The sequence below is a fragment of the Oncorhynchus mykiss genome, chromosome 15 (assembly GCF_057628025.1).
Source record: "Oncorhynchus mykiss isolate SJ-2025 chromosome 15, ASM5762802v1, whole genome shotgun sequence".
NCBI lineage: Eukaryota > Metazoa > Chordata > Actinopteri > Salmoniformes > Salmonidae > Oncorhynchus > Oncorhynchus mykiss.
The window spans coordinates 11351848-11377219 of NC_143036.1; the positions used below are offsets into that span (position 1 = coordinate 11351848).

A 25372-nucleotide genomic window follows, 5' to 3' on the forward strand; every position below is an offset into this window, starting at 1 on the left:
AATATATGGAATTTCCATAGATTTCAGATTCAGAGATTCAGAGTGTTTAATAGTCACATGTACAGGGTTGCAGGTGTGATTGCAGGGTTCAGTGTTTAATAGTCACATGAACAGGGTTGCAGGTGTGATTGCAGGGTTGCAGGTGTGATTGCAGGGTTGCAGGTGTGATTGCAGGGTTGCAGGTGTGATTTCAGGGTGCAGTGAAAATCTTAGGCTTTGAGCTCTAACATGCAGGACTAAGTGAAAAAAAACAACAACAACAATAACTATATAACTATATACAGTTGAAGTCGGAAGTTTACATACACCTTAGCCAAATACATTTAAACTCAGTTTTTCACAATTCCTGACATTTAATCCGAGTAAATATTCTCTGTTTTAGGTCAGTTAGGATGTCAGGTCAGTTAGGACGTTTTACTGTGGATAAAGATACCTTTGTACCTGTTTCCTACAGCATATTCACAAGGTCCTTTGCTGTTGTTCTGGGATTGATTTGCACTTTTCGCACCAAATTACGTTCATCTCTAGGAGACAGAATGCGTCTCCTTCCTGAGCGGTATGACGGCTGTGTGGTCCCATGGTGTTTATACCTGCGTATTATTGTTTGTACAGATGAACGTGGTACCTTCAGGCATTTGGAAATTGCTCCCAAGGATGAACCAGACTTGTGGAGGTCTACAATTTTTTTTCTGAGGTCTTGGCTGATTTCTTTATATTTTTCCATGATGTCAAGCAAAGAGGCACTGAGTTTGAAGGTAGGCCTTGAAATACATCCACAGGTACACCAATTGACTCAAATTATGTCAATTAGCCTATCAGAAGCTTCTAAAGTCAAATGTATTTATATAGCCTTTCTTACATCAGCTGATATATCAAAGCAGTGGAGTTCCTGTGACATGTTGTGATGGGCTCCTGTAGAACACTGGGAACAGGACACGTTAATTCAGCATCCTGAGGTTGAAGAGTTGCTGTCGTGGGTTCTTCGCAACTGTGTCCATGTGGTTAGAACATTTCAGCTTCTCTGAGATGTGTATACCACAGCCTCGTTGATGAGGAAGGGGGCGTGTCCAGCCTGGTTCCTCCTGAAGTCGACAATCAGCTCCTTTGTTTTGCTAACGTTGAGGGAGAGGTTGTTTACCTGGCACCACACTGTCAGAGTGCCTACCTCCTCCCTGTAGGCTGTCTCATCGTTGTTGGCAATCAGTCCTACTACTGTCGTGTCGTCAGCGATGATGCAGCTGAAACTGTATGAGGCCACGCAGTCGTGGGTATACAGGGAGTACAGGAGGGGACTAAGGACACACCCTTGTGGACCGTGTTGAGGATCAGTGTCGAGGCGGTAATGTTGTCTACCTTCACCACCTGCTGGCGGCCTGTCAGGAAGTCCAGGACCCAGTTGCATAGGGAGGAGTTCAGACGCAGGGCTGTGAGCTTTGTGAAGATCTTATAGGGCACTATGTTATTGAAGGCCGAGCTGTAGACGATTAACAGCATCCTCACCTATGCATTACTTTTGTCCAGGTGGGTAATGTGCAGTGTGATGGCGATTAAGACTTTGTGCCACTTGTCCTATTCAATTTGATATTTACACTAGACCTGGGTAAGGTGAACGGGGTCAAATATGTAAAATACTTTAACGTTTGGGACTATTCCATTGGTTTCATCGTACTGAGCAAAGCAAAGTAAGTCGTGGGCAGCTCAAGGATTTGTAAGTATTTTACCGATGCAGTGAATTTTTAGGTTCAAAAGCACCACCTATTGGCCATTATATATATTGCTCAAAAAAATAAAGGGAACACTAAAATAACACATCCTAGATCTGAATGAATGAAATATTCTTATGAAATACTTTAATCTTTACATAGTTGAATGTGCTGACAACAAAATCACACAAAAATTATCAATGGAAATCAAATTTATCAACCCATGGAGGTCTGGATTTGGAGTCACACTCAAAATTAAAGGCGAAAACCACACTACAGGCTGATCCAACTTTGATGTAATGTCCTTAAAACAAGTCAAAATGAGGCTCAGTAGTGTGTGGTTTCCACGTGCCTGTATGACCTCCCTACAACGCCTGGGCATGCTCCTAATGAGGTGGCGGATGGTCTCCTGAGGGATCTCCTCCCAGACCTGGACTAAAGCATCCGCCAACTCCTGGACAGTCTGTGGTGCAATGTGGTGTTGGTGGATGGAGCGAGACATGATGTCCCAGATGTGCTCAATTGGATTCAGGTCTGGGGAACGGGCGGGCCAGTCCATAGCATCAATGCCTTCCTCTTGCAGGAACTGCTGACACACTCCAGCCACATGAGGTCTAGCATTGTCTTGCATTAGGAGGAACCCAGGGCCAACCGCACCAGCATATGGTATCACAAGAGGTCTGAGGATCTCATCTCGGTACCTAATTGCAGTCAGGCTACCTCTGGCGAGCACATGGAGGGCTGTGCGGCCCCCCAAAGAAATTCCACCCCACACCATGACTGACCCACCGCCAAACCGGTCATGCTGGAGGATGTTGCAGGCAGCAGAACATTCTCCACGGCGTCTCCAGACTCTGTCACGTCTGTCACATGTGCTCAGTGTGAACCTGCTTTCATCTGTGAAGAGCACAGGGCGCCAGTGGCGAATTTGCCAATCTTGGTGTTCTCTGGCAAATGACAAACGTCCTGCACGGTGTTGGGCTGTAAGCACAACCCCCACCTGTGGACGTCGGGCCCTCATACCACCCTCATGGAGTCTGTTTCTGACCATTTGAGCAGACACATGCACATTTGTGGCCTTTTTGCAGGGCTCTGTACTGGGTTGTTGCCCTCCTACGCCCTCCTATGGCCTCCTCCACGTCTCCTGGTGTACTAGTCTGTCTCCTGGTAGTGCCTCCATGCTCTGGACACTATGCTGACAGACATAGCAAACCTTCTTGCCACAGCTCGCATTGATGTTCCATCCGGGATGACTTGCACTACCTGAGCCACTTGTGTGGGTTGTAGACTCCGTCTCATGCTACCACTAGAGTGAATGCACCGCCAGCATTCAAAAGTGACCAAAACATCAGCCAGGAAGCATAGGAACTGAGAAGTGGTCTGTGGTCACCACCTGCAGAACCACTCCTTTATTGGGGGTGTCTTGCTAATTGCCTATAATTTCCACATGTTGTCTATTCCATTTGCACAACAGCATGTGAAATGAATTGTCAATCAGTGTTGCTTCCTAAGTGGACAGTTTGATTTCACAGAAGTGTGATTGACTTGGAGTTACATTGTGTTGTTTAAGTGTTCCCTTTATTTTTTTGAGCAGTGTATATATATATATATATATATATATATATATATATATACATACATACATATATGTATGTATACACACACACACACACACACACACATACACACACACACACACACACACACACTCTCTCTCTCTCTCTCTCTCTCTCTCTCTCTCTCTCTCTCTCTCTCTCTCTGTTCCATAACAGAGATTTATAGTGACAGTTGACCCCAGAGAGATTAGGTTACAGTGTTCCCATGAGAAGAAGCAGTGTCAATGTGCAGAGACACACTACAGACATGATATCTCATAGCCTCGCCTCATTGAGATGTCCATCAGCAGTGCTGTGAAGCTTAATGGCCCCCCTGTGAAAGGATGGGGTCAAAACCATGTCAACTAGCATATCCATTCATCACGCCTGTTGAGTCTCCAGCCATCTCACTATCTTGCACCCCATCCCCATATACTGCACCACTTTTAGCCAGAGCCACATAACGCTGCTATTTGATATTTGAGTTTGTTTTACTGGGTTGATTGGTGTCAGTGGCACCACTGTCATGTTCCTGTGATTATAGCAATGCCCAGCTAGTATATTTGGTTCCTTGGAAGTTGTGGGATTATAGGTTTTTGGTTTCACATTGATTCTGGGAATGAAGCCAGTAGTTTCCTTTCAGGTAAGATTGAAAATAAAAATGTAAACGTTCTGAAAATTTCACTTGTTCTGGGAACGTAAATGTTTTAATCGCAGGGAGGTTCTGAGAATGTTTTACTATGGTTCCAGGAGGGTTCTGAGAACGTTTTACTAGGGTTCCAGGAGGGTTCTGAGAACGTTTTACTAGGGTTCCAGGAGGGTTCTGAGAACGTTTTACTAGGGTTCCAGGAGGGTTCTGAGAACGTTTTGCTATGGTTCCAGGAGGGTTCTGAGAACGTTTTACTAGGGTTCCAGGAGGGTTCTGAGAACGTTTTACTATGGTTCCCTGAAAGTTTTCCTGGAAGGTTTTATTAACGTGCTGAGAATGGAAATGATAGGTCATTCAAAGGTAATTAAATAGCGTTCCGAGAAAATTTTTCAATATGACTTTTTAATAACACTGCTAGCTTAATTTGGGTTAACTGCTTTGAACTCCAAGCACAGATAGGACACATGGAAATGAATTTGCTTAGGTATTAATCATGCAAGCACAATTTTTTTGCGCAGTGAGATTCAAACCTATGATCTTTTGTTCTCTATTATGGAATCAGTCCACAGCACCACCAGGATGGAGCTACCATGACATGTTTTTTTGTAACTCATGCAACGCTGTTCATTTTAGTCTGTTCAAACAGACCCCATTTCAAAGGAAACAGGCACTTATTAAGATCCAAACAGTGGGTGCGGCCAACATACCTGAACACACTTAACAAAATGGAGGATAGAGAGTTTTGTTGATGCTGAGAACGGACTGTATACGTTTTTAAATAACATCCGTTATTTTAATAGAACCATGAGGAAACTTGTAGGAAACCTTACGCTGAAGTACTGAAATTCCCACAGAAGAATGTTTTTTCTTAACTTTCTAGGAACAATTTGAGAACATTCCTTTAAACAGAACCACGAGGAAACCTGTAGGAAACGTTATGCTGAAGGACTGAAATTCCCACCATATTGTTCTCAGAACGTTATGTGCTAGCTGGGTGTTCTCCTTTCAATTAAAAACTATATGAGGATGTCACTAACTGACCTGATGTTATTTCTCAAAGTGTGAATTCCTACAGTGTGTGTGTGTTTAAAATAGCTGACCCTTACAGCCAAGGGAGGAGACAGGAAGGCTGGCTTGCAGAAAGGTCTTCAAGTGCAGAATAGTTTATTTACAAGTGCAGGATATCCATATGTACAGTGAAAGGATGACGAAAGACAAAAAAATGACACGTGGGCTTAAAATCCCAAAAGGAAATTGACTTGCTTACAGATCTTAGCTGAATAAACTGTTCAAGACAATTACACAGCTACATACAAATGCCAAGGTGGCATGGCATAGCCCAAAGAAGCATGTGCATTAGGCCTATAGCCTGTCGCTTCCACAGCCTGCTTAAATACAATAACGGCTATATTTTCTTAAACCTCATAACAGGAAAGTATCTCAATGATATAAAAAAAAAACGAATACATAATAACATATTGGATTCTGTACACGGATTGATCGTATTTCCAGTTGTACAGTATATTTCCAATCCAAACTGCATCAACACTGAGCCTTTCATCCAAAGCAAAATATAGACATTTCATCTCCATCTTTACCATCTCAATTTAAACGTTTACTTTGATTTTTATGCACTTTGAGATTATTTTCTGTAATGAAAAGCGCTAAACAAGTTAAATGTATTATTATTATTGACCTTCAGTATTGATATAAATCAATGCAGAGACACAATAACAATCATAATGTAATATTAGTTCAATACCATGTTCATAGAATGCTCTGGCAGAAAGGATGGAAAACTCTCTACGGCGCTCGACCCAGTTCCCCAAAAGCATCTTAAGGCTCAATGGTTCTAACAATGAATTTAGCCTTAAGATGCTTTTGGGGAACCAGGCTCCAGTCTACTCCAATGAAGTCACACCAGTAACTGCGCACCTCTGGACAAGGATTCCGCTTGGCAGAGCGGATCAGAACCAGGAGCTAACCGTGGGTATCAAATGTTTGTTAGACAGCGAAACAACGACAACAAATACTTGCCACCGGCTTTCTGAATAAATGTAGGCTACGGAGGTAACTTCCACTTCTGTTTCCTCCTGAGGTGTAGTACCATCTCTCTGTTTCCTCCTGAGGTGTAGTACCATCTCTCTGTTTCCTCCTGAGGTGTAGTGCCACCTTTCTGTTTCCTCCTGAGGTGTAGTGCCATCTCTCTGTTTCCTCCTGAGGTGTAGTACCATCTCTCTGTTTCTTCCTGAGGTGTAGTACCATCTCTCTGTTTCCTCCTGAGGTGTAGTACCATCTCTCTGTTTCCTCCTGAGGTGTAGTACCATCTCTCTGTTTCCTCCTGAGGTGTAGTGCCACCTCTCTGTTTCCTCCTGAGGTGTAGTACCATCTCTCTGTTTCCTCCTGAGGTGTAGTGCCACCTCTCTGTTTCCTCCTGAGGTGTAGTGCCATCTCTCTGTTTCCTCCTGAGGTGTAGTGCCACCTCTCTGTTTCCTCCTGAGGTGTAGTGCCATCTCTCTGTTTCCTCCTGAGGTGTAGTGCCACCTCTCTGTTTCCTCCTGAGGTGTAGTGAGTTAATATTGATAAACACTAAAACAAATGGACCATTAATTGTCTATGCAGAGGTTTAAATTGCACATTACACAGTATCAATGAATCTAAGCTTTAGTCCAGCCCACCCCCCACACCCCACAAAACATATAAAATGTATTTAGTCACTCTGTGTTTTCATAATTTTTCTTCATTTCACAAAAGGCTGAATTTATCTCACCGGAGAAAGCATCTGAGTGAGTGAAACAGCACTCCCCTTTCTCTGTACGTGTAGGCCATCTAGTTGATGCAGTCTGGTCAAAAAGAGTATGACATTTTTGCCACCTGTAGAATTGAATGCAAGGGAAGCCAGCGAGCATTTGGCCTCCTTTGATAAAAACAAGTATAAAATAATAGCCAATCAGCGAGTGAGCTAAACTGAGTGAGCTCAACTGTGAATGGCCCTGGTGCACCAAAAAAAAGTGTAAAGGGAAGCTAGTTTGGATTTGGCTTCACTCCTATCATATTGCATCGAGATAAATATGTAAATGACAGAAACAACTTGAATTGTTGCATCTCGTTGTGTTGTTGTCCTCCAGCAGCTAATAAGATAGCTAAAATTGTCCCTTTCCTAAACTAGCCATGGATGGAGATAGGGATTTGGACTTGTGGTTTTACTTAATTCTCTGTACTGGTCAATGATTATAACAGCGATTCTGATCCAACCATTAACTCATACATTGTGACCCTGGACTGAGAGAAATTCAACACGTAGCTAGATGTAGAAGGCTAATGTTAACTAGTGTTGGGTACTGAGAGTATGAAATATACGTATACATGTCACTGAGGGAGTGCTGATGTTTACAGGGGCTACACCAGAAGTTAATGGTTATCTGTAGGAGGAAGGTATATAGTATATATCGTATCTTTATGTACATATTCTTTATCCCTTTACACTTGTGTGTATAAAGTAGTAGTTTTGGAATTGTTAGGTTAGATTACTCGTTGGTTATTACTGCATTGTCGGAACTAGAAGCACAAGCATTTCGCTACACTCTCATTAACATCTGCTAACCATGTGTATGCGACAAATACATTTGATTTGATTTGATTTTAGTAAGCTTGGAATGTGTTGAGTGCAGGGAAGCAGGCACAGTCAGTGTAGTCAGCTCAACTATCCCCATTGTCTGTGCCTCGATCTAGGTTGGGCAAAACTAAACATGGCGGTGTTCGCCTTAGCAATCTCACTGGAATAAAGACCTCCTCCATTCCTGTCATTATTGAAAGAGATTGTGATATCTCACATCTCAAAATAGGGCTACATAATGTTAGATCCCTCACTTCCAAGGCAGCTATAGTCAATGAGCTAATCACTGATCATAATCTTGATGTGATTGGCCTGACTGAAACATGGCTTAAGCCTGATGAATTTACTGTGTTAAATGATGCCTATCCTCGTGGTTACACTAGTGGCCATATCCCCCGCGCATCCCGCAAAGGCTGTGTTGTTAACATTTACAATAGCAAATTTCAATTTACACAAAAAACGGTTGCGTTTTCGTCTTTTGAGCTTCTAGTCATGAAATCTATGCAGTCTACTCAATCACTTTTTATAGCTACTGTTTACAGGCCTCCTGGGCCATATACAGAGTTCCTCACTGAGTTCCCTGAATTTCTATCGGACCTTGTAGTCATAGCAGATAATATTCAACATTTTGGTGACTTTAATATTCACATGGAAAAGTCCACAGACCCACTCCAAAAGGCTTTCGGAGCCATCATCGACTCAGTGGATTTTGTCCAACATGTCTCCGGACCTACTCACTGACCGTCATATTCTGGACTTAGTTTTGTCCCGTGGAATAAATGTTGTGGATCTTAATGTTATTCCTCATAATCCTGGACCACCATTTTATTACGCTTGCAATCACAACAAATATTCTGCTCAGACCCCAACCAAGGATAATCAAAGGCTGTGCTATAAATTATCAGACAACCCAAAGATTCCTAGATGACCTTCCAGACTCCTTCCACCTACCCAAGGACATCAGAGTACAAAAATCTGTTAAATACCAACTGAGGAACTCAATGTAACCTTGCGTAATACCCTAGATGCAGTCGCACCCCTAAAAACAAAAAACATTTGTCATAAGAAACTAGCTCCCTGGTAACCAGAAAATACCCGAGCTCTGATGCAAGCTTCCAGAAAATTGGAACGGAAATGGAGCTACACTAAACTGGAAGTCTTCCGACTAGCTTGGAAAGACAGTACTGTGCAGTATCGAAGAGCCCTCACTGCTGCTCGGTCATCCTATTTTTCCAACTTAATTGAGGAGAATAAGAACAATCCAAAATGTATTTTTGATACTATCGCAAAGCTAACTAAAAAGCAGCATTCCTAAAGAGAGGATGGCTTTCACTTCAGCAGATACATTCATGAACTTCTTTGACGAAAATATCATGATCATTAGAAAGCAAATTACAGACTCTTCTTTAAATCTGTGTATTTCTCCAAAGCTCAGTTGTCCTGAGTCTGCACAACTCTGCCAGGACCTAGGATCAAGGGAGACGCTCAAGTTTTTTAATACTATATCTCTTGACACATTCATGAAAATAGTCATGGCCTCAAAACCTTCAAGCTGCATACTGGACCCTGTTCCAACTAAACTACTGAGAGCTGCTTCCTGTGCTTGGCCCTCCTACGTTGAACATAATAAACGTCTCTCTATCCACCGGATGTGTACCAAACTCACTAAAAGTGGCAGTAATAAAGCCTCTCTTGAAAAAGACAAACCTTAACCCAGAAAATATAAAAACTTATTATCGTGTCTTCCATTCCTCTCAAAAATTGTAGAAAATGTTCCTCACTGCCTACCTGAAGATAAATAATGTATACGAAATGCTTCAGTCTGGTTTTAGAGCCTATCATAGCACTGAGACTGCACTTGTGAAGGTGGTATATGACCTTTTAATGGCGTCAGACCGAGGCTCTGCATCTGTCCTCGTGCTCCTAGACCTTAGTGCTGCTTTTGATACCATCGATCACCACAATATTTTGGAGAGATTGGAAACAATACACAGCTGTATATTCCGATGAAACATGGTGAAGCCCTCCCTGGAAGCCTGTGTTTAAGACATAAGGAAGTGGATGGTGGCAAATGTTCTACTTTTAAACTCAGACAAAACAGAGATGCTTGTTCTTGGTCCCAAGAAACAAATAGATCTTCTGTTGAATCTGACAATTAATCTTGATGGTTGTACAGTCGTCTCAAAAAAAACTTGTGAAGGACCTCGGCGTTACTCTGGACCCTGATCTCTCTTTTGAAGAACATATCAAGACTGTTTCAAGGACAGCTTTTTTCCATCTACGTAACATTGCAAAAATCAGAAACTTTCTTTCCAAAAATGATGCAGAAAAATGTATGGGCTTGCTCCTACCTATCTTTCCGATTTGGTCCTGCCGTACATACCTACACGTACGCTACAGTCACAAGACGCAGGCCTCCATACTGTCCCTAGAATTTCTCAGCAAACAGCTGGAGGCAGGGCTTTAGAACTACCAGGTTAAAGAGAAAACAAGGCAATTATCACAACACATAGGTTGTAATATGGCTTTTCCCCCCCTGGCCTGGCTTCCCCGGTGATTTTACCCAGGCACCGCTACTGCAGCCTTGTCTGCGACCACAGCCCCATACTACAAATGTCGTTTGAGGAGTTAGCAAGATAACTTTGGTTAACTCTTGAGTTCAACTCGAGATAACTGGTACCACGAATGTGGCTCACCTTTTAGCCAGGTACATTTATATGTCAACGAATCCTTCAGATCTAACCTGCTCCAGAGAAGACTATCTCAGGGCGAAGCACATTTTATTCGGAATGAAGTATCTGAGCCACGAGTTGTGGACCAATGAAATCGGATTCCTCTAGGAAAGATTGCTTCATCATCCAATCCATTTCAGGAAGGCAACTGATTAAATATTTTATTAAACAAATATGTTTGTGTGTTCAAAAATCACGTTACACATTTTGTAATGACAATGCATTTCAAACTTCATGCACATTTTTACGTTTGTATGACTTAATATAATTATTTTACTGATAGGGATGGGGAAGAAATGTGCTCGTGCCCATTGGCAACTACGCCAAAGTACTACAATAAAGATAGCCCTTCTAAAAGTATTTTTCACACATTAGCCTGCTGAATTTGCCAGATAACTTTTCTTTCGTTTTGATTTCGGCACCAATGAAAAAGTGGCACTGACTTAGCAATGGATTCATGTTTCAGCATTGTCTCAATGAAGAGTTCGACGTTCGACTGGCCATGTGCTACATGCACGCGCAGTTACAAGCCTGCTACAGTTAGCGGCAGGCGGATGAGTAATATCCACCGTTGTAGTACGGATGAAGCCTGAGCTGGAATGGGAAGCTAACTGAAGCTGGCCAGATTTAGTAAACTCTGAGCAGATCTAGCTTGCTTCATAGGATACCCCTCTGTAGACTCATGTTAGTTCCCTGATCTTGTGACTAGGCTTTAGCTCAGCAGACAAATGTTTTTGTTGAGCTGTGCAGATGATTCGGGATCAATACCTGTTAGAAAGACAGAAAGACAGACAGACAGACAGACAGACAGACAGACAGACAGACAGACAGACAGACAGAAAAAAAGAGAACTATCATCAAAAATCTACTAAATGTCTCTACTTTGACCATGAGCGAGAACATGACCTTGTGAACTACTGCTAACCTAATACTACAAAATCTGGAACACTTCACTGAAAGACATTAGCCCACTGGAGTTGGGACTCGGGAGTCCTGTGTGTGTGTGTGTGTGTGTGTGTGTGTGTGTGTGTGTGTGTGTGTGCAAGGTTATCACTGTGGGTCAATCGCCATGAATGATCAGCTTGATTTAAAGTGTGATAATTTACAGTTACTATAACCCACGTTTCAACCAAGCCCCAAGTCTACTATTAATGATAAAAATAAATATTTATTTATTTAACCTTTATTTATTAACTAGGCAAGTCCTCTTTAATTTCCTCTTTTAACATCGTGCACTTTAACTTTCTGCATTTTACACAATAATCATTTTCCTATTTCTATCAATTGTTTGTAGTTCTGGAAGCGATGCTTCTCTCAAAGCCTGAAGATGGCGCTCTTTCTACATGTGAGCCTCTCAACCTGGATGCCTGTGTGTGTGTGTGTGTGTGTGTGTGTGTGTGTGTGTGTGTGTGTGTGTGTGTGTGTGTGTGTGTGTGTGTGTGTGTGTGTGCCTGTGTATTAGCTACAGACCGGGCGAGCTGCCTAGCCTGCCTCTCCAGCGCTCTTGCCTCCCGTTGCTGTGCATCGCTCCAGTCTATTGCTTTGTAGTCTAACACCGCTTCGCCGCTTCCTCCTTTCCGCCTCTCCCCGCCTATGCCTCTCCCTCTCCCGGTCAGCATCCAGCGAATGGTCAGTCCACCCCCTGACCACCTGCAGGGAACGGTGAGAGAGTAGCTCCGTTCTGAGCACACTGCGGACTGCTGAAAGCTGCCAAAGGAAGACGTGGATATAAGTGTCGTTGTTGACGTTACCGGGGATTGTATTTTGGTAAGTGCAAAGTCATCCCGCTTTACCGTGTTTTAGGTTCCCTCCCTCATCCTCTTCCATCTTGTCACACAGTGAGGAGCGGGAGATGAGATGCTCTAGCCTGGCAGAGGACCAATATGAGCCAGGGTGTTTTCAATGCGTACCGTTATGCAGTTGCAGATCGTGCATGAATCCTATTTTTACGCAGTTGAAGCGGCTATATGGAGTAGTTTAAAGATGAAAGAGACTCGTTATAAACGCTAAGTTGATAATAGAATAAATTGTAAATAAGAATTTATTCTTAACTGACTTACCTAGTTTAATAAAGGTAAATAAAATAAAAAGTAGGTTTATAGACAGTAATGTAGATTACATTAGGAACCGTGGTCATGGGGGAAGCCGTTAAATTCTGACGGTGCTGAGCTCGCTCACCCTAGACTATTTTGCGCGTGTGGATTTGGCTCGAGTTCAGTATACCGACTGACCCACATTTAGCTTACCGTTAACGGCGCGTGAGGCATATATATAGAGAGAGACCAAATGTAAACAATAGCAGATTCACACATAGCAGTATACCCGTTTGATATTGTTATACAATGAATACTGTTTTTTTTAAGTAGCCTAACATACGTTGGAGATTAATCAAAATCTAAAACAAAACAATGCATCTGCAAATATAGGCGTGGAAACAGAAGGAAAGAGATGGATGGTGTTTGGGGTGGTGATAAAACCAGGGAGAAATGTGAATTCTCCCATTCTCCGTTTCTCACACTCCTGTCTTGGTTTAATCGATAGCTGTGGCGGGCGTAAGGGAGGGGTTTGCATTGGCAGTATTTTGACTTTGGGATGGAGAAGAGGAAGAGGGTGGGGGTAATGTTTGGAATTTCCATCTATGCATAGATGTGTACCCAGGACCATTTTTTTTGTTAAGATACCTCTGGTTAACCAATTTCAAATAATATTCTTAGTGTATTATTTAAGTACCAACAGCAAGAACAAATTTGGCAACACCGACAAAGCTCCTTGTCGAAAGTCAAAAGTGTCCATCAACTCAAAGTCCAGTTTCACACACACACACACACACACGCACACACACACACACACACACACACACACACACACACACACACACACACACACACACACACACACACACACACACACACACACACACACACACACACACTAGGGCACTTGGGTACTGAGCTGAATTGCTCCTCTTTTTAATTGATTTTGATTTAACCTTTATTTAACTTGGTAAGTCAAGAACAAATTCGTATTTACAACGTAGGCCTACCAAGAGGCAAAAGATCTCCTGCGGGAACGGGGGCCGGGATAAAACTAAATAAAGTAGGAGACAGTAGGAGACACCAGAACATTACATCAAGAGAGATCTAAGACAACAACATAACATGGTAGCAACACAATCTGACAACACAACATGACAACACAACATGGTAGAAACAAACAACATGACAACCCAACTTGGTAGCAGCACAACATGACAACACAGCATGGTAGCAACACAACATGACAACACAGCATGGTAGCAGCACAACATGACAACACAGCATGGTAGCAACACAACATGACAACACAGCATGGTAGCAACACAACATGACAACACATGTTGTGATGCTACCATGCTGTGGTAGCAGCACAACATGACAACACAGCATGGTAGCAACACAACATGGTAGCAACAACATGACAACACAGCATGGTAGCAGCACAACATGACAACACAGCATGGTAGCAACACAACATGACAACACAGCATGGTAGCAACACAGCATGACAACACAGCATGGTAGCAACACAACATGACAACACATGTTGTGATGCTACCATGCTGTGGTAGCAGCACAACATGACAACACAGCATGGTAGCAACACAACATGGTAGCAACAACATGACAACACAGCATGGTAGCAGCACAACATGACAACACAGCATGGTAGCAGCACAACATGACAACACAGCATGGTAGCAACACAACATGACAACACATGTTGTGATGCTACCATGCTGTGGTAGCAGCACAACATGACAACACAGCATGGTAGCAACACAACATGGTAGCAACAACATGACAACACAACATGGTAGCAGCACAACATGCCAACAACATGGTAGCAGCACAACATGGTACAAACATTGTTGGCACAGACAACAGCACAAAGGACAAAAAGGTAGAGGCAGCAATACATCACGTGAAACAGCCACAACTGTCAGTAAGAGTGTCCATGATTGAGTCTTGAATGAAGAGATGGAGATAAAACTGTCCAGTTTGAGTGTTTTTTGAAGCTCATTTCAGTCGCTAGCTGCAGTGAACTGAAATGAGGAGCGACCCAGGGATGTGTGTGCTTTGGGGACCTTTAATGTGACTTGCAGAACAGGTGTTGTATGTGGAGGATGAGGGCTGCAGTAGATATCTCAGATAGGGGGGAGTGAGGCCTAAGAGGGTTTTATAAATAAGCATCAACCAGTGGGTCTTGTGACGGGTATACAGAGATGTCCAGTTTACAGAGGAGTATAGAGTGCAGTGATGTGTCCTAAAAGGAGCTTTGGTGACAAATCTGATGGTACCTGCCAATCTATAAATTACGTCTAGCATGGGTAGGATGGTCATCTGAATCAGGGTTAGTTTGGCAGCTGGGGTGAGAGAGGAGTGATTTTGATTGAGGAAACCAAGTCTAGAGACAACATTAACCTGCAGCTTGGATACAGTGCTTTCGGGAAAACAGATTTTAGACATTTTTGCTAATGTATTAATTACAAAAAACTGATATCACATTTACGTAAGTATTCAGACCATTTACTCAGTACTTTGTTGAAGCACCTTTCACAGTGATTACAGCATTGAGTTTTATTGGGTATAACGCTATAAGCCTGGCACACCTGTATTTAGGGAGATTCTCCCATTCTTCTCTGTAGATCGTCTCAAGCTCTGTCAGGTTGGATGGGGAGACTTGAACCCGAAGCCACTCCTGCGTTGTCTTGGCTGTGTGCTTATGGTTGTTATCCTGTTGGTTTTCAATGAGGATCTCTCTGTACTTTGCTCCGTTCATCTTTCCCTCGATCCTGACGAGTCTCCCAGTCCCTGCCGCTGAAAAACATCCTCACAGCATGATGCTACAATTACCATGCTTCACCTTAGGGATGGTGCCATGTTTCCTCCAGACGTGACGCTTGGCATTCAGGCCAAAGTGTTCAATCTTGGTTTCATCAGACCAGAGAATCTTGTTTCTCATGTTCTAAGAGTTGTTTAGGTGCCTTTTGGCAAACTCCAAGTGGGCTGTCATGTGCCTTTTACTGAGGAGTGGCTTCCGTCTGGCCACTCAACCATAAAGGCTTGATTGGTGGAGTGCTGCAGAGATGGTTGTCCTTCTGGAAGGTTCTCCCATCTCTACAGAGGAACTCTGGGGCTCTGTCAGACTGACCATCGGGTTCTTGGTCACCCCCCTGACCAAGGCCCTTCTCATCTGATTGCTCAGCTCTAGGAAGAGTCTTCATTGTTCTAAACTTCTTCCATGTGAGATTGATAGAGGCCACCGTGTTCTTAGGAACGTTCAATGCTTCATAATTGTTTTAGTACCCTTCCCCAGATCTGTGCCTTGACACAATCCTGTCTTGGATTTCTGTGGACAGTTCCTTTGACCTAATGGCTTGATTTTTGCTCTGACATCCACTGTCAACTGACCTTATACAGTGGGGCAAAAACAGTATTTAGTCTGCCACCAATTGTGCAAGTTCTCCCACTTAAAAAGATGAGAGAGGCCTGTAATTTTCATCATAGGTACACTTAAACTATGACAGACAAAATGAGAAGAAAAAAAATCCAGAAAATCACATTGTAGGATTTTTAATGAATTTATTTGCAGATTATGGTGGAAAATAAGTATTTGGTCAATAACAAAAGTTTATCTCAATACTTTGTTATATACTCTTTGTTGGCAATGACAGAGGTCAAACGTTTTCTGTAAGTCTTCACAAGGTTTTCACACACTGTTGCTGGTATTTTGGCCCATTCCTCCATGCAGATCTGCTCTAGAGCAGTGATGTTTTGGGGCTGTTGCTGGGCAACACGGACTTTCAACTCCCTCCAAAGATTTTCTATGGGGTTGAGATCTGGAGACTGGCTAGGCTACTCCAGGAACTTGAAGGACCGCCTTCGTTGCCCGGGCGGTGTGTTTGGGATCATTGTCATGCTGAAAGACCCAGCCACGTTTCATCTTCAATGCCCTTGCTGATGGAAGGAGGTTTTCACTCAAAATCTCCCGATACATGGCCCCATTCATTCTTTCCTTTACACGGATCAGTCGTCCTGGTCCCTTTGCAGAAAAACAACCCCAAAGCATGATGTTTCCACCCCCATGCTTCACAGTAGGAATGGTGTTCTTTGGATGCAACTCAGCATTCTTTGTCCTCCAAACACGACGAGTTGAGTTTTTACCAAAAAGTTATGTTTTGGTTTCATCTGACCATATGACATTCTCCGAATCTTCTTCTGCTCTCTAGCAAACTTCAGACGGGCCTGGACATGTACTGTCTTAAGCAGGGGGACACGTCTGGCACTGCAGGATTTGAGTCCCTTGCGGCGTAGTGTGTTACTGATGGTAGGCTTTTTTACTTTGGTCCCAGCTCTCTGCAGGTCATCCACTAGGTCCCCCCGTGTGGTTCTGGGATTTTTGCTCACCGTTCTTGTGATCATTTTGACCCCACGGGGTGAGATCTTGCGTGGAGCCCCAGATCGAGGGAGATTATCCGTGGTCTTGTATGTCTTCCATTTCCTAATAATTGCTCCCACAGTTGATTTCTTCAAACCAAGCTGCTTACCTATTGCGGATTCAGTCTTCCCAGCCTGGTGCAGGTCTACAATTTTGTTTCTGGTGTCCTTTGACAGCTCTTTGGTCTTAGCCATAGTGGAGTTTGGAGTGTGACTGTTTGAGGTTGTGGACAGGTGTCTTTTATACTGATAACAAGTTCAAACAGGTGCCATTAATACAGGTAACGAGTGGAGGACAGAGGAGCCTCTTAAAGAAGAAGTTACAGGTCTGTGAGAGCCAGAAATCTTGCTTGTTTGTAGGTGACCAAATACTTATTTTGCACCATAATTTGCAAATACATTCATTAAAAATCCTACAATGTGATTTTATGGATTTTTTTTCTCATTTTGTCTGTCATAGTTGAAGTGTACCTATGATGAAAATTACAGGCCACTCTCATCTTTTTAAGTGGGAGAACTTGCACAATTGGTGGCTGACTAAATACTTTTTTGCCCCACTGTATAGACAGGTGTTTGCCTTTCCAAATCATGTCCAATCAATTTAATTTACCACAGGTGGACTCCAATCAAGTTGTAGAACCATCTCAAGGATGATCAATGGAAACAGGATGCACCTGAGCTCAATTTCAAGTATCTTAGAAAAGGGTCTGAATTCTTATGTAAATTTCTGTTTTTTTAGTTAAAAAAAAAAATGCAAAAATGTCTAAAAACACCTTTTGATTTGTCATTATGGGGTATTGTGTGTAGATTGATGAAGACAAAAATATATTTAATCAATTTTAGAATAAGGCTGTAACGTAACAAAATGTGGAAAAAGTCAAGGAGTCTGAATACTTCCCAAATGCACTGTTTGTGCTGAGAGAAAGACAGTGTACCCATACTCCCAAACACATGTATGAGGTGACTACCTCAAGCTCTAAACCCTCAGATGTAGTAATCACACCGGTGGGGGCAATTCTTCTTACCAAACCACGTTACCTTTGTTTTGGAGGTGTTCAGACCAAGGTTAAGGGCAGATAAAAGCTTGCTGGGCACTAAGAAAGCTTTGCGTTTAACACAAAATCTGGGGAGGGGCCAGCTATGTTTAAGACTATTATCTGCATATGAATGGGTGATTGCTTTTAAATTGAGAAAATTGTGGGGCCTAGAATCGAGCCTTGGGGTACTCACTTGGTGACAGGCAGTGGCTTAGACAGCAGATGTTCTGAATTTACACATTGCACTCTTTGAATGAGGTAGTTAGCAAACCTTGCCCAAAAATCATTCAGAGACACCAAGAATCCTTAGCAGACCCACAGGAATGGCATGGTCTACCGTATCAAAGGCTTTGGCCAAGTCAATAAAAATAGCAGCACAACATTGCTTAGAATCAAGGGCAATGGTGACATCATTTTGGACCTTTAAGGTTGCAGTGACACATCCATAACCTGAGCAGAAACCAGATTGCATAACTGAGAGAACACTATAGACATCAAGAAAGCCAGTCAGTTGATTATTGTCAGTGTTTTCCAACATGTTTTATAACAGGGCAAGATAGAAATTGACCTACAACAGTTAGGATCAGCTTGAACTCCCACTTGAAATAAAGGTGGCTGCCTTCCAAGCACTGGAAAACTCCCCAGAGAGCAGAGGCAGGCTCAGCGATAATAGGAGCTGCAACCTTAAAAAGGAAAGAGTCTACACCAGGGCTGCCCAACCCTCTTCCTGGAGCTCTACCGTCCTGTGGGTTTTCAGTCCAACCCTCTTCCTGGAGATCTACCGTCCTATGGGTTTTCAGTCCAACCCTCTTCCTGGAGCTCTACCGTCCTGTGGGTTTTCAGTCCAACCCTCTTCCTGGAGATCTACCGTCCTATGGGTTTTCAGTCCAACCCTCTTCCTGGAGATCTACCGTCCTATGGGTTTTCAGTCCAACCCTCTTCCTGGAGCTCTACCGTCCTGTGGGTTTTCAGTCCAACCCTCTTCCTGGAGATCTACCGTCCTATGGGTTTTCAGTCCAACCCTCTTCCTGGAGCTCTACCGTCCTGTGGGTTTTCAGTCCAACCCTCTTCCTGGAGATCTACCGTCCTGTGGTTTTTCTATCCAAATTAACTATCCTATGTCAATCTACTATCACACATAGTACAAACGTTGACCTATTCTGTGCGATAAATAAATTTTCCAGACATAGTCTGTGACAATTGTGGGATACGATAGATCCCAAATTAATACAACCACAAGCATCCCCCCAAAAAATTCCGCAATGAGGCTGAGATAGCAGATCAGAACATTTAGCTTAAAATGTTTATAAACTATTAGGCTATTTCTTGACATTATAAGTGCAGCAATGTGCACATGGTAGCAGGCTATACGTGTGAATGTTCCATTAGCAGGAAAACAACCATATCAAAAGTGACCATCAATGTGATTATGCATATAATGCTTTTATTATAAAGTTGCATTTTATATGGTGAAAATTATCTTCCCCAAACTTGAAACTCACACGCTGCTTATGTATGCCAGTTAGGCTCTATACACCTTGTAAAGCGGATTGATGTGCTTAATTGTAAGAAGTTATTGGGCCACTTAAGATGTGATGCAAACCTTATCAAAACATATAGGCCTATGAGCTAGGCTACATGAGGTGTGCGACTATAATTAGAAAAAGTTGCAAAAAAAAGACATTGGTTCTTGCCTTACGCTGGGCATTGTTTTTTAAAATGTATTTCACCTTTATTTAACCAGGCAGGCTAGTTGAGAACACCTTTATTTAACCAGGTAGGCTAGTAGAGAACACCTTTATTTAACCAGGTAGGCTAGTTGAGAACACCTTTATTTAACCAGGTAGGCTAGTAGAGAACACCTTTATTTAACCAGGTAGGCTAGTTGAGAACACCTTTATTTAACCAGGTAGGCTAGTTGAGAACACCTTTATTTAACCAGGTAGGCTGGTTGAGAACACCTTTATTTAACCAGGTAGGCTAGTTGAGAACACCTTTATTTAACCAGGTAGGCTAGTTGAGAACACCTTTATTTAACCAGGTAGGCTAGTTGAGAACACCTTTATTTAACCAGGTAGGCTAGTTGAGAACACCTTTATTTAACCAGGTAGGCTAGTTGAGAACACCTTTATTTAACCAGGTAGGCTAGTTGAGAACACCTTTATTTAACCAGGTAGGCCAGTTGAGAACACCTTTATTTAACCAGGTAGGCTAGTTGAGAACACCTTTATTTAACCAGGTAGGCTAGTTGAGAACACCTTTATTTAACCAGGTAGGCTAGTTGAGAACACCTTTATTTAACCAGGTAGGCTAGTTGAGAACACCTTTATTTAACCAGGTAGGCTAGTTGAGAAAACCTTTATTTAACCAGGTAGGCTAGTTGAGAACACCTTTATTTAACCAGGTAGGCTAGTTGAGAACACCTTTATTTAACCAGGTAGGCTAGTTGAGAACACCTTTATTTAACCAGGTAGGCTAGTTGAGAACACCTTTATTTAACCAGGTAGGCTAGTTGAGAACACCTTTATTTAACCAGGTAGGCTAGTTGAGAACACCTTTATTTAACCAGGTACGCTAGTAGAGAACACCTTTATTTAACCAGGTAGGCTAGTTGAGAACACCTTTATTTAAACAGGTAGGCTAGTTGAGAACACCTTTATTTAACCAGGTAGGCTAGTTGAGAACACCTTTATTTAACCAGGTAGGCTAGTTGAGAACACCTTTATTTAACCAGGTAGGTTAGTTGAGAACACCTTTATTTAACCAGGTAGGCCAGTTGAGAACACCTTTATTTAACCAGGTAGGCTAGTTGAGAACACCTTTATTTAACCAGGTAGGCTAGTAGAGAACACCTTTATTTAACCAGGTAGGCTAGTTGAGAACACCTTTATTTAACCAGGTAGGCTAGTAGAGAACACCTTTATTTAACCAGGTAGGCTAGTTGAGAACACCTTTATTTAACCAGGTAGGCTAGTTGAGAACACCTTTATTTAACCAGGTAGGCTAGTTGAGAACACCTTTATTTAACCAGGTAGGCTAGTAGAGAACACCTTTATTTAACCAGGTAGGCTAGTTGAGAACACCTTTATTTAACCAGGTAGGCTAGTTGAGAACACCTTTATTTAACCAGGTAGGCTAGTTGAGAACACCTTTATTTAACCAGGTAGGCTAGTAGAGAACACCTTTATTTAACCAGGTAGGCTAGTAGAGAACACCTTTATTTAACCAGGTAGGCTAGTTGAGAACACCTTTATTTAACCAGGTAGGCTAGTAGAGAACACCTTTATTTAACCAGGTAGGCTAGTAGAGAACACCTTTATTTAACCAGGTAGGCTAGTTGAGAACACCTTTATTTAACCAGGTAGGCTAGTAGAGAACACCTTTATTTAACCAGGTAGGCTAGTTGAGAACACCTTTATTTAACCAGGTAGGCTAGTAGAGAACACCTTTATTTAACCAGGTAGGCTAGTAGAGAACACCTTTATTTAACCAGGTAGGCTAGTTGAGAACACCTTTATTTAACCAGGTAGGCTAGTTGAGAACACCTTTATTTAACCAGGTAGGCTAGTTGAGAACACCTTTATTTAACCAGGTAGGCTAGTTGAGAACACCTTTATTTAACCAGGTAGGCCAGTTGAGAACACCTTTATTTAACCAGGTAGGCCAGTTGAGAACACCTTTATTTAACCAGGTAGGCTAGTTGAGAACACCTTTATTTAACCAGGTAGGCTAGTAGAGAACACCTTTATTTAACCAGGTAGGCTAGTCGAGAACACCTTTATTTAACCAGGTAGGCTAGTAGAGAACACCTTTATTTAACCAGGTAGGCTAGTAGAGAACACCTTTATTTAACCAGGTAGGCTAGTAGAGAACACCTTTATTTAACCAGGTAGGCTAGTAGAGAACACCTTTATTTAACCAGGTAGGCTAGTTGAGAACACCTTTATTTAACCAGGTAGGCCAGTTGAGAACACCTTTATTTAACCAGGTAGGCTAGTTGAGAACACCTTTATTTAACCAGGTAGGCTAGTAGAGAACACCTTTATTTAACCAGGTAGGCTAGTTGAGAACACCTTTATTTAACCAGGTAGGCTAGTAGAGAACACCTTTATTTAACCAGGTAGGCTAGTAGAGAACACCTTTATTTAACCAGGTAGGCTAGTAGAGAACACCTTTATTTAACCAGGTAGGCTAGTAGAGAACACCTTTATTTAACCAGGTAGGCTAGTTGAGAACACCTTTATTTAACCAGGTAGGCTAGTTGAGAACACCTTAATTTAACCAGGTAGGCTAGTTGAGAACACCTTAATTTAACCAGGCAGGCTAGTTGAGAACACCTTTATTTAACCAGGTAGGCTAGTTGAGAACACCTTTATTTAACCAGGTAGGCTAGTTGAGAACACCTTTATTTAACCAGGCAGGCTAGTTGAGAACACCTTTATTTAACCAGGTAGGCTAGTTGAGAACACCTTTATTTAACCAGGTAGGCCAGTTGAGAAAACCTTTATTTAACCAGGTAGGTTAGTTGAGAACACCTTTATTTAACCAGGTAGGTTAGTTGAGAACACCTTTATTTAACCAGGTAGGTTAGTTGAGAACACCTTTATTTAACCAGGTAGGCCAGTTGAGAACACCTTTATTTAACCAGGTAGGCCAGTTGAGAACACCTTTATTTAACCAGGTAGGCTAGTTGAGAACACCTTTATTTAACCAGGTAGGCTAGTTGAGAACACCTTTATTTAACCAGGTAGGCCAGTTGAGAACAAGTTCTCATTTACAACTGTGACCTGGCCAAGATAAAGCAAAGCAGTGCGACACAAACAACAACACAGAGTTACACATGGAATAAACAAGCGTACAGTCAATAACACAATAGAAAAAAAAGAGTCTGTATACAGTGTGTGCAAATGGGGGTAGGAGGTAAAGGCAATAAATAGGCCATAGTAGCGAAGTAATTACAGTTTAGCAAATTAACACTGGAGTGATGATTAGCAGATAATGATGTGCAAGTAGGAATACTGGTGTGCAAAAGAGCAAAAATAAAATAAAAACAATATGGGGATGATGTAGGTAGATTGGGTGGGCTATTTACAGATGGGCTATGTACAGCTGCAGCGATCGGTTAGCTGATGTTTAAAGTTAGACATCATTCACAAGTGATAATATATACTTTACAGGTGATAGGCTAACATTGTCACCTATCACACTATTCTTGCAGGTAGGCGATACTCCTGTTGTAAAGAGAATCAATGTGCTTAATATTAGGACAGTTGAGAAATAAATATAGTAGGTCTAGCCTACAGAAAGCTGATGGGATCCTCCTCTGTTTTCTCCTGAAATTGCATAGACTATAGAAATGTTGCACAACATGAGCTCATGGACTCTCATGAAGTGCTTGATTAGATTTTTGATCACATTTGCATTGATGTCAGAGTGATTACAGGGACAATAGAGTGCTACGTACCAGGCAGTTAGCAAGTTTGGTAGGATACTAATGACCATCAACAGCATCAGCGCTTGGAGAAGCCATGTGGAATTTGACTGCCTTCTTGACTCGTGACTGCTGGTGTGGAAGTAATATGGTCATCATAACAGCCCTATCTGACCCAGTTTTTTTGGGGGGGTCAAGTTTAACGTACTCCTTTAGCACCTCAGACTCAGTGAGTGCCTGCAGATAGAAGCTGTGTAGTGGGGCAGGGGGAAAATGGGAGGAACTTGTTGTATTAGAAGGGCCGGGAGATGAGGAAGTGTTGGACGGACAAGGAGGAAAATAGGAATTCTGACTTAATGAAGTGGTGATTAAAGAGCTCAGCCATAAGCTCCTTGTCAGTAACAACCACATCAACATTAAGGGACATGGGCAGCTGTGAGGAGGAGGGTTTATTCTCCAGGTCTTTCACCAATTTCCAGAACTTCTTGGGGTTAGACCCACAGAAAGAGAACTGCTCCTCAGAGTAACTAACTTTGGCCTTCCGGATAGCCTGAGCGCACTTTTTTTTTATTTGCCTGAACGAGAGCCAGTCAGCCTGAGTATGCGTGTGCCAAGCTTTTCGCCAAATGTTGTTCCTGAGGTTTAGTAACTCTGACAGATTACGGTCGAACCAGGAGCTGAAGCTGTTTTTAAATATCTTTATTGGGGCATGCTTGTTAACAATACCACTGAAAAGATAAAAGAAGGCCTAAGCATCTTCGACAGAGCAGATCAAGCTGATTGTATACCAATTTACATAGGCCAGGTCATGAAGGAAGGCTTGCTCATTAACGTTTTTCGGAAACGTCTATGACAAATCATGACAGGTTGTTTAACTGAGCAGCCATTATGAACACAGGCTGTAAAACCGTGATAACTAAGTTCATTACAGAAAACACCAGGAGAGAGCAGGTAGGGTACAGGTCGGTGCTGATGGTAGACGATAACACCCAGCAACAGTCAACAAAGAGTCATTTGAAAGCTGAATGCTTAAAACCAGCAAATCAAATTGTTTGGGGACAAACTTGTTGGAGACAACGGAGTACTGAAGTTGTTCCTTGGTAAAGATTGCCACTCCACCATCTTTGGAAGATCTGTCTTACCCGAAAAAGGTTATAACCAGAAAGGTTAACATCCGTTTTCAGAACACTCTTTCTTAACCGTGTCTCAGTCGTGACCGACACGTCTGGATTAGAGTTGTGAACCCACACTTTCAATTGATCCATTTTAGGTAATAAGCTTCTAGTGTTAATGTGCTGAAAGCCCAGGCTTTTACGAGAAGAAATAAGTGAAGCAGATATCAGAGCACAAGTCAGAATTGGGGCTTACAAATTTCCAGATCTCATCAGCAGCAATACAATCAGGCCACGGCAGAGGACAGCGAGAGCTCTGCAGTGTTGATGTTTTATGACATTTGACTGTGCATCAGATGGCAACAAGATCATATTGCACAGCAATTTCATCGAGTAACATGTATACCAAACCGGCAAGAGGGGGTTAGAATAGAATGGGAGGCCAATAATCTGTGTAACCCATAGAAAGTCAGAGTCACGATTGTGGGAACAAACATTGCCTGTCACATCGTCGGGTAAACGAGCAAGTTCATAGTCAACAAAGAGTGCAGGATGTAAAATGTATATAGGTTCAGAACTTTTGTGAAATAGCACAGTTACAAATATATGGCAAATAGACATCAAACTGAATGGACATCAGAAATGGATGGTGGTGCAGGTTAGAGGAAGGGCAGGACTTAAAACAAACAAAATACAACTATTGGAAAAATAGATTGTGTCCGTAAAATGTATATGGCATGTATATGCTGGAAGTAGAAGCCCAAGTGTTGTTGTTCATTTGTTCACTCCAATTAGGGGAAGGGTGGTAGGGTTTGTGGGAAATAAGTAAGGAACATATATTTTTTAAAGATTTGTACACACTACCGTTCAAAAGGTCAGGTCACTTAGAAATGTCCTTGTTTTCCATGAAAACATACATGAAATGAGTTGCAAAATGAATAGGAAATATAGTTAAGACGTTGACAAGGTTATAAATAATGATTTTTAATTAAAATAATAATTGTGTCCTTCAAACTTTGCT

At 42.2% G+C, this 25372-nt stretch overlaps 1 protein-coding gene across 1 annotated transcript in view; it reads left to right on the forward strand.

Annotated features, from left to right (window-relative positions):
- The first annotated feature begins 11634 nt into the window (after positions 1 to 11634).
- The window catches only part of LOC110490910 (catenin delta-2-like), a 616290-nt gene continuing 602552 nt past the window's right edge, over positions 11635 to 25372 (forward strand). Inside the window, exon 1 of the mRNA XM_090199252.1 lies at positions 11635 to 12062. The gene's annotated coding sequence lies outside the window, so the exon portion shown is untranslated. The remainder of the gene's footprint in view (positions 12063 to 25372) is intronic.